This window comes from Leopardus geoffroyi, chromosome C3, assembly GCF_018350155.1.
Source record: "Leopardus geoffroyi isolate Oge1 chromosome C3, O.geoffroyi_Oge1_pat1.0, whole genome shotgun sequence".
In the NCBI taxonomy this organism is placed as follows: Eukaryota; Metazoa; Chordata; class Mammalia; order Carnivora; family Felidae; genus Leopardus; species Leopardus geoffroyi.
The window spans coordinates 9545337-9557408 of NC_059338.1; the positions used below are offsets into that span (position 1 = coordinate 9545337).

At 50.3% G+C, this 12072-nt stretch overlaps 1 protein-coding gene across 2 annotated transcripts in view; it reads left to right on the forward strand.

Annotated features, from left to right (window-relative positions):
* UCK2 (uridine-cytidine kinase 2) overlaps positions 1–12072 on the forward strand; it is an 80475-nt gene that overhangs the window by 30591 nt on the left and 37812 nt on the right. The gene's annotated exons all lie outside the window — the stretch shown is intronic.

Consider the following 12072-nt stretch of genomic DNA (forward strand, 5'->3'; position numbering starts at 1 on the left):
GCGAGATCGTGACCTGGCTGAAGTCGGACGCTTAACCGACTGTGCCACCCAGGCGCCCCGACAGTGTCTTTCTTAAGCACACTTGGCACTTGACCCCTGTTCTCTCGGAGCCCCCTGGCTACGAAGCTGATGAGCTAATGAGGCTCCTTCGGAACAGTAGGCAAACTGTGGTCCGAGGTACCACCCGCGTCACTAATTGATCTGGCAAACCCAGAGTGCCCGTTGCATCCCTAGAACCTGGTCCACTGAGACGAGGAAGGCCACAGGGGAGGACAGATAAGGGATAGGAGCGGTGGCTGGGCAGTTGAGTAAACTTGGCGTGACTCGTAGTGCAGTGCATGTCGGGAACGCCCAGCCGGAGACAGAATTGCAGGGGTGAGTAGCTGGAGAAGGCAGGCAGGTGACTGCGGTGATGTCTGAAATGGGGTCGGAGGGATGAGCAGGAGGTAGCCAGGTTGGGGAGGCGGTGGGGACGTTCCCGGCGGAACCGGAGAGCTGGGAAGAGTAGCGCGTGGTCCCAGCCGGTTGGTAGCAGGGGTGAGAGTCAGGGACAGCGCGACAGGCCCGTGTGCCCAGCCCAGGTGTTTGAATGATGCCCTGCTGCGGCACCACGTGTCCCTCACCTGCCGCCCTGGCCGTCATCTGACTGTCATTCTGTCCCCCCCACCCGCCCCCAGCTTCCTTTCTCCAGTCCACCTCTTAGCTTCTGCCTTAGGTAGTCCCTGTTGGCCTTGGCATTAAAGGGTTAGGGGCCACCACCAGGCCAGCCCTGTCTCCCCGGAGCGCTTTCCCTCTGCCTCGGCTGGAGGGATTGAGAGGGTGGTCCAGAGGAACTCCGCGGGTCTTGGCGTCTAGAATTAGCACTCTGAGGAAGCGAGGGAGGTGAGCGTGGTAGGAGGACTGGAGAAAAGTGGTTGGTTCTTCCAGATGGTTACAAAAACTCTCGAGTTGGGATAGATCTATCCGGGTTTGTGTGTGAGGCACCACCAGCATTTATGGAATGTTGAGCCACTTTGCAAGATGCACATACAGATCAACACGTGCCCATTTGCTTGTGCCCCGAGGTGTTAGGCATTTGGCCTTCTGTTTCAGGGGATGGAATGGAGGCTCAGAGAGGTTAAGTAACCTGCTCAAGGTTGCTCAGCCGGTGACGGGTGGAGGCAAGGATTTGCATGTGGGTCCGTCCAGTTCTTCCTGCAGTCTGCTCCTGCCTTGGGTGTCACGCAGCAAGTGACTGTGGTTCCCTGTCTGCCCCCTTGGCCGGCAGCCTTGCCTACATTAGCTCGATTTTGCGGACGGATGAACAGACAAGCAGCCAGCTGCTCTGATAGGTCTGGGGACTTGTCCCTGGGGAGACTGGCCAAGTCCGAGAAGGTGATATGAGGCTTTGCAGCAGAAGTGTCTGGACATGTCACAGGACCTGCCGAGTCAGCAGTTCCCGTGCTGACTCCCTGCCTGGTGCTCGGCCCTCAGCCCAGGAGAGGACCACCTGTATGCAGGAGGGAGCTTTCCAGACAGAGACTTTGCACCTGTGCTGTAGGAATGTTCCTCCCCTCCCCTTCTCCCCTTCTCTCCCCTTCTTTCCCTTCCCTTCCCTTCCCTCCCCTCTCCTTCCCTTCCCTCCTCTCCCCTCCCCTCCCCTCTCCTCCCCACCTCTCCTGCCCTTCCCTCCTCTCCCTTTCCCTCCTCTTCCCTCCCCTTCCTTCCCCTTCTCTCCCCTTCCCTTCCCTTCCCTTCCCTCCCTTCCCTTCCCTTCCCTCCCCTCTCCTTCCCATCCTTTCTCTCCCCTCCCCTCCCTCCCCTTCCTTCCATCCTCTCCCCTCCCCTCCCCTCCCCTCCCCTCCCCTCTCCCTCCCTTCCCTCCTCTCCCCTCCCCTCCCCTCCCCTCTCCCTCCCTTCCCTCCTCTCCCCTTCCCTCCCCCCTCTCCCCTTCCCTCCCCTTCCTTCCCCTTCTCTCCCCTTCCCTCCCTTCCCTTCCCTTCTCTTCCCTCCCCTCTCCTTCCCATCCTTTCTCTCCCCTCCCCTCCCTCCCCTCCTCTCCCCTCTCCCTCCCTTCCCTCCTCTCCTCTCCCCTCCCCTCCCCTCCCCCTCCCTTCCCTCCTCTCCCCTTCCCTCCCCTCCTCTCCCCTTCCCTCCCCTTCTCTCCCCTTCCCTCCCCTTCTCTTCCCCTTCCCTCCCCTCCCTCCCCTCCCCTTCCCAGAGAAGTTGTTCACAGAGGCCAAGCCAGGGACTCTTCTGTAAGAACAGATGAGTGACCAATGAGGTAAGGGTGACCTAGGCATTCCATCTGTGTTCAAAGCAACAAAGGTTACTGTGGGACCTGGTGCTGTTTTATTTTAATTAGTCAATTAAAAGGCCTGCTTTATTAAAACATTTTTTTTTAATGTTTATTTATTTTTGAGAAAAAAGAAAGAGACAGAGTGTGAGCAGGGGAGGGGCAGAGAGAGAGGGAGACCCAGAATCTGAAGCTGGCTCCAGGCTCCGAGCTGTCAGCACAGAGCCTGACGCGGGGCTCAAACTCATGAACCGTGAGCTCATGACCTGAGCTGAAGTTGGACGCTTCACCGACTGAACCACCTAGGCGCCCCTCCTTTTTTTTTTTTTTTAATTTTTTTTTTTTTTAAGTTTTTATTTATTTTTGAGACAGAGAGAGACAGAGCATGAACGGGGGAGGGTCAGAGAGAGAGGGAGACACAGAATCGGAAGCAGGCTCCAGGCTCTGAGCCATCAGCCCAGAGCCCGACGCGGGGCTCGAACTCACGGACCGCGAGATCGTAACCTGGCTGAAGTCGGACGCTTAACTGACTGCGCCACCCAGGCGCCCCTCCCTCCTTATTTTTTTAATGTGTATTTATTTTTGAGAGAGAGAGAGTGAGAGTGTGTGTGTGAGTGGGGGAGGGCCAGAGAGAGAGAGAGAATCCGAAGCAGGCTCTGTGCTGTCAGCGCAAAGCCCGACGCAGGGCTCGAACCCATGAACCTCGAGATTATGGCCTGAGCTGAAGTCGGATGCTTCACTGACTGAGCCACGCAGGTGCCTGGTGTTGTTTTCTTTTTTTTTTTTTTCAACGTTTATTTATTTTTGGGACAGAGAGAGACAGAGCATGAACGGGGGAGGGTCAGAGAGAGAGGGAGACACAGAATCGGAAGCAGGCTCCAGGCTCCGAGCCATCAGCCCAGAGCCCGACGCGGGGCTCGAACCCATGGACCGCAAGATCGTGACCTGAGCTGAAGTCGGATGCTTCACCGACTGAGCCATGCAGGTGCCTGGTGTTTTCTATACCCATCTGTCTGAGGCCTTCCGGGACTGTTTGGTTAGCACAGTGAGTGTTGAAAGGGTCGGGTAAGCCATGAATCAAATTCTCCAGGTCAGCATCTGCTGGATAAGTTCTGCCGGGATTATTTCTGTTGGTATGACATTTTTTTTTTTTTTTTTTTTTTTTTGAGAGAGAGAGAGAGAGAGAGACAAAGAGAGACAGAGACAGAGCATGAGTGTGGGAGGGGCAGAGAGGGGAGGAGACCCAGAACCTGAAGCAGGCTCCAGGCCCTGAGCTGTCAGCACAGAGCCCGACGCGGGGCTCGAACTCGTGAACTGCGAGATCATGACCTGAGCCAAAGTCAGACGCCCAACTGACTGAGGCATCCAGCTGCCCCAACTACGACATGTTTAATAAGTGTGTGTTTTGAAGGAGGAATGAAATAAAGCAGCTCACCGAGTTCGGACACAGGGAAGGTCTTCGCAAAAGGGCCTTCTTCATGTGTACTTGGAGCATCCTGGGACAGGTGTTCTGGGGGGGCCGTCCCCCCCTGCTGAGGAGGCTGCTGGCAATTTGAGAGTGGAGGTTGACACCAGCGGCTGTCCTGGAATTTGCGGGATGTCTAGGGAGAGGCCCTTGGCTGTCACTCTCCTCCTGTGTTGGAGACTCGCGGCCCCCATCCTTGGATTGGTTACGCTCACCTGCCCTCTGCTGTGGTCTCTTATTGCCATCCATGTTACATGTGTCCCAGCTCTCAGTCCGTTAGTCGTCTCTCCTCCGGGTCCCGTCTCTGAGCCCTCCCCTGCACTTCAGACCTAAACAGCACCCCGTTGACTGGATCAACTGGATTAAAAGTGAAAGTGAAATTCCCAAATAGAATTTGTGTCAACAACAGGCAGTAAAAGTGGATGAGCTATGGTTTATTGACCATTTCCTATGTACCTGTAAGCTAGGTGTCCCCTACCTGGCCATCTTATGAAGAAACTTAGACCAAAGGAGGTTAACTCCTTGGCTCAAGGTCGCCTAGCCCCATCTGGATGCGAACGCACATGTGTGTAACTCAAGCCTAATTTCTCTTCATCATGCTATCCTGCCTCCGGGGGCGTAGTACTAATTTCATGATCCCGCTTGTATAATGTCAGTAAGTTGTGTTACGTTTTCAGTAAACCGATAATTTCCGGGTGGCCCTTGGGGAACAGAAGGAGCTGGGTTGAGGCCCTCGTCACTTTTTATTCTCTAATGACTGCCCCTTGAAGGTCGTTGCTGATTGGAAGGAAAGTCCTACTTACTCCGTCAGCCTTGACAGACATCCTTTAGTAAAGTAATACCTGGATGAGACGTTAGTCCCCTGCCCTGTCGCCCTCCTGCAGTCTCTTTCTCTCCATCTCTGCTCCCTCCTGAGTGGTGTCAGAGAAGAAATCCCACGAAGCTAAGCCCTTCACCTGCTCTGGAATGTCCTGCTACGTCTCGGGAAGAGTGAACTTGCCCTTGCTAAGGTAGCGTCCATATCAGAAAATGTCCCCGGGGCTGTCTTCTGACCACGAGGTCCCCAGAGTAAACCACTCCCCCCACCCCCACCCCCCCCCCATCCCCCTGGACCTCAAGCCACATGTTTCAGATAAGCCTCCTTTACGTCCTGACCCCCTGGAAGGCCTCATTTTAGAGACAGATGATTGAAAAGGAATCCAGGGACCCTTTGTGTCCGTGAGGAGCAGTTTGTGAATGGAACAGCTACAGTCTGAGACTTAGGTCAGCTTTTTTTTTTTTTTTTTTTTTACTGCCTTAATAGTTCAATCATGTGGTTGCTGGCTGTTGGCTGGGACTTTGCCTCCACTGATAGGCACCACCCAGGTGGGGTCTCACAGGTCACAGGTCTTAATGTTGCTGAGTGGCCTCGACCAGATACTGAAACTTTAATTGAGAATAAAATAGTGTCATCCAGACGCACTAACGATTGTTACTGCCCCTTTCATTTGAAATCTGGAAGAGAAGCTTGTTAGATCTGTGTGTAAAAATAAACGTAATCGTAATTGAGCAGTCTCCACAGGCAGCAATAAACAGAGCTTTATTTAAATTAGGGACCTTGCGGGACACCTGGGTGGCTCAAGTGGTTAAGCATCATGATCAGGTCGTGACCTCACAGTTCGTGGGTTCGAGCCCCGCGTCGGGCTCTGTGCTGACAGCTCGGAGCCTGGAGCCTGATTCAGATTCTGTGTCTGCCTCTCCCTCTGCACCTCCCTGCTTGTCCTCTGTCTGTGTCTCTCTCTCAAAAATAAACAAACATTAAAAAAATTAGGGACCTTGTTAGGCATTTGGCTACTTTGAGAGATGGTTCTTTTTTTTTTTTTTTTTTAATTTTTTTTTTTTCAACGTTTTTATTTATTTTTGGGACAGAGAGAGACAGAGCATGAATGGGGGAGGGGCAGAGAGAGAGGGAGACACAGACTCGGAAACAGGCTCCAGGCTCTGAGCCATCAGCCCAGAGCCTGACGCGGGGCTCGAACTCACGGACCGCGAGATCGTGACCTGGCTGAAGTCGGACGCTTAACCGACTGCGCCACCCAGGCGCCCCTAGAGATGGTTCTTACTGTCTGGTTCTCAGCTGCCCCAGCCCCATCTGGAACGTAGGAAATATGGAATTCTATGCGAGCCTCTGGGCTCCAGCATAGGAAAATGCACGGCTCCAGGGGTGTCCATCAGGGGGCACTGCCTTTTCCTGTGCCTGGCACTGGGTGTGCAGAGGTCTGCTTTGCACATTGACCCTAAGACCCTGAGAGGTGCGATGCGCTTGAGGGCTCACCTCCGGGGACACGCAGACAGGTGGGGGGGGCGGGGAGAGAGGCATGGAGGAGGTGTGCCGGTTGTGTGTTGAACAAGCCACGTTGGCCAGTTTTGGTGAGTGGCATGAAGAAGAAAGCTTCAGAAACCTCAGTCTTCCTGTACCCTCAAGCTCCAGCATGTACCCCCTTGTACTGGTTTTCTTTTTTTGCTCAAGTTTTAGAATTGCAGTGCACTGTTTTCTCTATTTTGTAGACACATTATCTGTATTTTGTCAGCATCATGGGTCAAATTGACATCAGAAGCTATGTTGTGGGGGGGACACCCGGGTGGCTCAGTCGGTGAAGCGTCCGACTCCTGGTTTCGGCTCAGGTCATGGTCTCCCGGTTCGTGAGTTCGAGCTCCACACTGGGCTCTGCGCTGATGGCTGGGAGCCTGCTTGGGATTCTCTCTCTGCCCCTCCCGCACTTGCACGGTCTCTGTGTCTCTCAAAATAAAATAAAACTTAAAAAACTTAAAGAAGCCATCCTGGGATCCTAATTGTTATTCATTTGCACAGAAAAACGTGTTCCTGCTTTTGCACAGCCAGTGAACTTTCCGAGGACGGTGTGTCTGTAAGTCGGGGGCTGCTCGTAGGGTATTTTGTAAAGAAAGAAACCTTCTTTTCAAGCCAGGGCCTTCCATGAGTTAAAGGGGAGTCGTCCCTGGAACCAGATGCTAAAAAAGCATGCTTGAAATTAGTTTTGGAATTGACCTTGATATGGCTGAACCTGAATAACCTCGAACAGGGTGTTCTAGAAATGCAGAATATTAGTCGCGGAGACGTGAGGTCATCTAGTCTTCCTGGCTGCTGGATTACAGACTGGTTTGGATTGTGGTAAAGGTTTTGTTTCTCCAAACTGTCTATAGAAAGTATATGTGATATATGTTAGTTACATTACACATTTGTTAAATATGACAGTCACGTTCGTTGCTTGTGTTCTAAAAAGTCATCTATTGGGGCGCTTGGGTGGCTCAGTTGGTTAAGTGTCCAACTTCAGCTCAGGCCATGATCTTATTGTTCGCGGGTTCGATCCCCACACTGGGCTCTGTGCTGACAGCTCGAAGCCTGGAGCCTGCTTCGGATTCTGTGTTTCCTTCTCTGTCTGCCCCTCTCCCACTCATGCTGTGTCTCTCTCTCTCTCTAAAAAATAAATAAACATTAAAAAAAATGAAAAAAAAGTCATTATTTTTTAAATTGTTTTTGTTTTATTTTGAGAGAGGGAGAGAGCGAGCATGGGGGGGGGGGGAGAGAGAGAGAGAGAGAGAGAGAGAGAGAGAGAGAGAGAGATCCCAAGCAGGCTTTACACTATCCGCATAGAGCCCAATGTGGGACTTGAACTCATGAACCATGAAACCTAGAGTCAGGCACAAACCGACTGAGCCTCCCAGGCACTCCAAAGTCATTTGTGTTTTAGCATTTCCTGCCTTGATTTTTCCAGTAGCCAGGTAAGTGGCCTCTCATATCCTGGTCCTGGATCCACCTGTTTTTGTACATTCTTTGGCATCCGTAGAGGTCAGAGTCGGGGTGCCAAATGAGAGTAGGAAACCACAGAATTTTTCCCATCTCCACCCAAGCACTATGTATCCTAATGATAATAGAGGGGAAACCTCACCTGAGACCACAGCTTTTCCTCTCAGAAGTCCGGTTTAAGGATTGTAAGCAGTCTGATTTTTTTTTTTTTTTTAGATGACATTTCAGACACAAGTGTCATTTTATTATTTGTTCGAGTATCAGCATCTCGTGTATGGGGTTTTGGGTTGGACCGCTTTCGGCTTGAGCCATGCCATTTGGTGTATAAAAAAATAATTAGAATAGGGGCGCCGGGTGGCTCATTTGGTTAAGCGTCTGACTCTTGGTTTCAGCTCAGGTCATGATCTCACAGTGGGGTCGAACCCTGTGTTGAGTTCTGTGCTGACAGCACGGAGCCTGCTTGGGATTCTCTCTCTTCCTTTCTCTCTCTGCCCCTCCCCCACTTGTGCTGCCTCTGTCTCCCTCAAAATAAATACACTTTATAAAAAAAAAAATAGAATAGTATAAAGAAGAAAAAAGACCTATCCTTTGTTGAAACTGTTCTGTTTCTTTTTGAACTTTAATATGTATACAGCCATGAAACTTATTTGGTTTTTGGACAAGACTGAGAAAAAAAAAATAGTTTTATGTCATAATTTTTTAAAGTTACTGGGTCCTGAGCATTTTCCCTAACATATTAATGAATATTCTGTGTAAATTGGACTAGGTAGCGTTTTATGTGTGCCAAGATTTATTTTATTTTTTATTTTACTTTTTAATTTTTAAAAATGTCTATTTAAAATTTTTTGAGAGACAGAGTGTGAGAGGGGGAGGGGCAGAGAGAGAGAGGGAGACACAGAATCCGAAGCAGGCTCCAGGCTCTGAGCTGTCAGCACAGAGCCCGATGCGGGGCTCGAACTCACAAACCGCAACATAATGACCTGAGCCGAAGTTGGACGCTTAACCGACTGAGCCACCCAGGCCCCCCCTATTTTATTTTATTTTTTAAATGTTTATTTATTTTTGAGAGAGAGAGATAGCGGGGGAAGGGCAGAGAGAGAGATAGGGAGACAGAGAATCTAAAGCAGGCTCTGTAGCTGTCAGTGCAGAGCCCGATGTGGGGCTCGAACCCATGAACTGCGAGATCATGACTTGAGCCGAAACCAAGAGGCAGGTGCTTAACCCACTGTACTAAGATTTATCTCACAAATCCCACCCCTCTCATTGTTGACATCAAGGATTTTGCGATGATGGACGTTTTGTTCCGCTTTAATTTATTCCCTTAGGATAGACTCCTAAAAGTTGAATTATCGGTTAGAAGGATGAACATTTTTCATACTCATGCCTGGTGGGCAGATCTCTTCGTGCTCACTGTTGGTAGCACTGCGAGTGGCTTCCCAGGACAGCTGGGTCGCAGATGCAGCCGGCTGTTGGGGGTGGCCATGCATAGGAAGACCCCCCCCCCACCCCCCCGGCCCCACAGGCATAAACACTAGAACTGCTGTTTACATTTTCTCCTGTTTTGCGGGGGTGGGGGCTTGGAGTTCTTTCTCAGCCTCATTTACATGTTCTTTATGTTTCTCATATAAAAAGATAGGCCTATATCCTATTGCCTTTTTAAACCTCTCCCACAGAAAAAAGGGAGCCACTGACTCTCCATGCCATTTCTGCAGGAATTTCTTCAGTGCCTACCGTGAGAACATAGTAAAAGTGATCTGATGAGCATACTTCTAATGGTAGCCAAGGACCCCATGAGAACACTGGGAGAAGGAAAGGGCATGGTTAACTAGCATAATCACGGCCGTAATAGCTAATTACAGAATACCCACAATCAGACTTTGCTGCCTTCAGTAGGGACAGAAGTCGTGGTTCTGTAACGGTGCGACCAAGCTTACTGCCTCCACGTACTTAGCAGAAAGATCCAGCTGTCCTTCACTAACCTGTTTCTTCAACGCTTATTTGGTGTGTGGCTGGAAAAATGAGTGGCTGGCCAATGTGGGCAGCGGGGAGAGGAAGAAAAGAAGGTCTGGGAACAGAAGGCACCTGCAGGGAGCAATCTTTTAAGTCTCCCTGGAAAAGGAAGTTAACTCTGGGAGATTAAAGTATGTCCTGGTACTTTTCACATACTAGGAAGTAAGCACCTCTTAAGAGTGTGGTTTGAAGTTGGTAACTAGTATATAGGCTGTTGATTTTTTTAAAATTGTTTGTTAATGAGGGAATTGATTTCTGTAACTGACCAAAAGGTTATATGATCAGGGCTTTCCCTCCTCCCCTACCTCCCGCCCCTGTTGTGGGGTTCTGAATCTGAATCTGAACCCGTCCTCTGAATCTGAACCTGAACCTGGAGAACATCTTGGTTTTCGAGACTCTGCCTGAAAAGTGTGAGTTGGGTTCAGAATACTTTTATTGAATGATTGGCACCGGCATAGGTGTGCAAAGAGTAATGAGGTGAGATCCTTGTCCTAGATTTAGTGGCAGAGAAGAGAGTATTAATACAAATAATTTTTAATTGTGGTAAATATGCATAACAAAGTTACCATCGGAACCTTTTTAAAAAATGTTTATTGTTGAGAGAGAAAGAGAGACAGACAGACAGACAGAGAGTGTGAGTAGGGGAGGGGCAGACAGAGAGGGAGACACAGAATCCGAAGCAGGCTCCAGGCTCTGAGCTGTCAGCACAGAGCCCCACGTGGGGCTTGAACTCATAGACCGGGAGGGAGATCATGACCTGAGTGAAGTTGGTCGCTCAACCTACTGAGCCCTTCAGGCACCCCAGGATTTGATACTCTTAGCAGAATATCCTGCATGAGGTGGGAAAAACACACCTTGGGTTTTAAAGAGAGATACTTTCACAAATGGCCTTCGTCTGCGACGAGCTCCAAACTTGCTTCTGATTCCTGCTCTAAAAGGGGTGCCACAGGCTGGGTCCCTCACCGTGTATGCAGCTGTGGGCCTGCAGCCAGTGTCCCCTTCCGGAGGAATTCCAGAGGACGCTGTCGCAGACTTTTCTGTAGCTGTTTGTATGCGCGCAGGAAGTTCCTTACAACCCACAGCGCTAGACCTCATTTCCTTTTCAGTTGCTTGTCATCCGTGTCCCTGGGTGTCTGGCAGGAGACTGCTGGCCTGGCGCCCCCGTGGCCCCCTGTGGCCTTGCTTTGGTCCAGGAGGGATCTCGGCCGTTGGAGGCAAAGAAAGGGTGTGAGGGTCACTGAGGAGGAGAAATCGTAGCGGAAATTTTATTATAAATTTTTGTGTGAGGAAGTCCTTTCTAGCTATAACATGATAAAGACAAAAATTTATCAGTCTACACAAACAAAATTTTTCTTCAGGAAACATCGGGGCGCCCGGGTGGCTCACGTCATGATCTGTGGGTTCGTGGGTTCGAGCCCCACGTCGGGCTCCACACGGGCAGTGTGGAGCGTGCTTGGGATTCTGGGTCTCCCCTTCTCCCTGCCCCTCCCTCACTTGCCTCCTTCTCTCTCTCTCTCTCTAAAAAATGAATAAACATTAAAAATATGAGGAAATAGATACATGTAAATCATTGATGGTGGGGAGTGGGTGGGGCGCTATCTGGGCTTATGTATGGAAATTCAGAAAATGCAGATTCTTTGCCCTCGCAAATGCACTACTGGAAATTTATCCTACTGATACATACCAATGCCCACACATAAAGCTTGTTTTAGAAAAAGCTAAGCACCATTTAAATGTCCATCAGTGGAATACCAGCTGCTGTATGAATACTGTGAGGCTCTTAAAAAGGAGGTATTCTTTTTTTTTTTTTTTTTAATTTTTTTTTTTTTTTCAACGTTTATTTATTTTTGGAACAGAGAGAGACAGAGCATGAACGGGAGAGGGGCAGAGAGAGAGGGAGACACAGAATCGGAAACAGGCTCCAGGCTCTGAGCCATCAGCCCAGAGCCCGACGCGGGGCTCGAACTCACGGACGGCGAGATCGTGACCTGGCTGAAGTCGGACGCTTAACCGACTGCGCCACCCAGGCGCCCCAAAAAGGAGGTATTCTTAAATGTACAAGTGAATGAAGGGGCAGACGGCATTGTGTTAGGGTTTGAACAGTTCAGACACCCGCAGGATTTTATTAAAACATTTTTAAAAGTTTTTAAAAATGTATTTGGAAAGAGAGAGAGAGAGCAAGCAAGCAGAGGAGGGGCAGAGAGAGAGGGAAAGGGTGAATCCCAAGCAGGAGGCTTCCTGCTGTCAGCACAGAGCCCAGTGCGGGGCTTGAACTCACGAACCACGAGATCATGACCTGAGCCGAAGCCGAGAGCCGGACGCTTCGCTGACTGAGCGACCCAGACGCCGCCACGTGCAGGATTTTAGATTCAGGGACCACCTCTGAAAGGATGTGCACGAAAGGGAAAAACAGTGGCTGCCAAGAGGTGGGAATTCGGCAGTTGGGACACGGGGTAGAAAGGAGGCCGACTTTGTGCTCTGTGCTATTTTATGCCTTTTAAATTTTGCACCGTGATG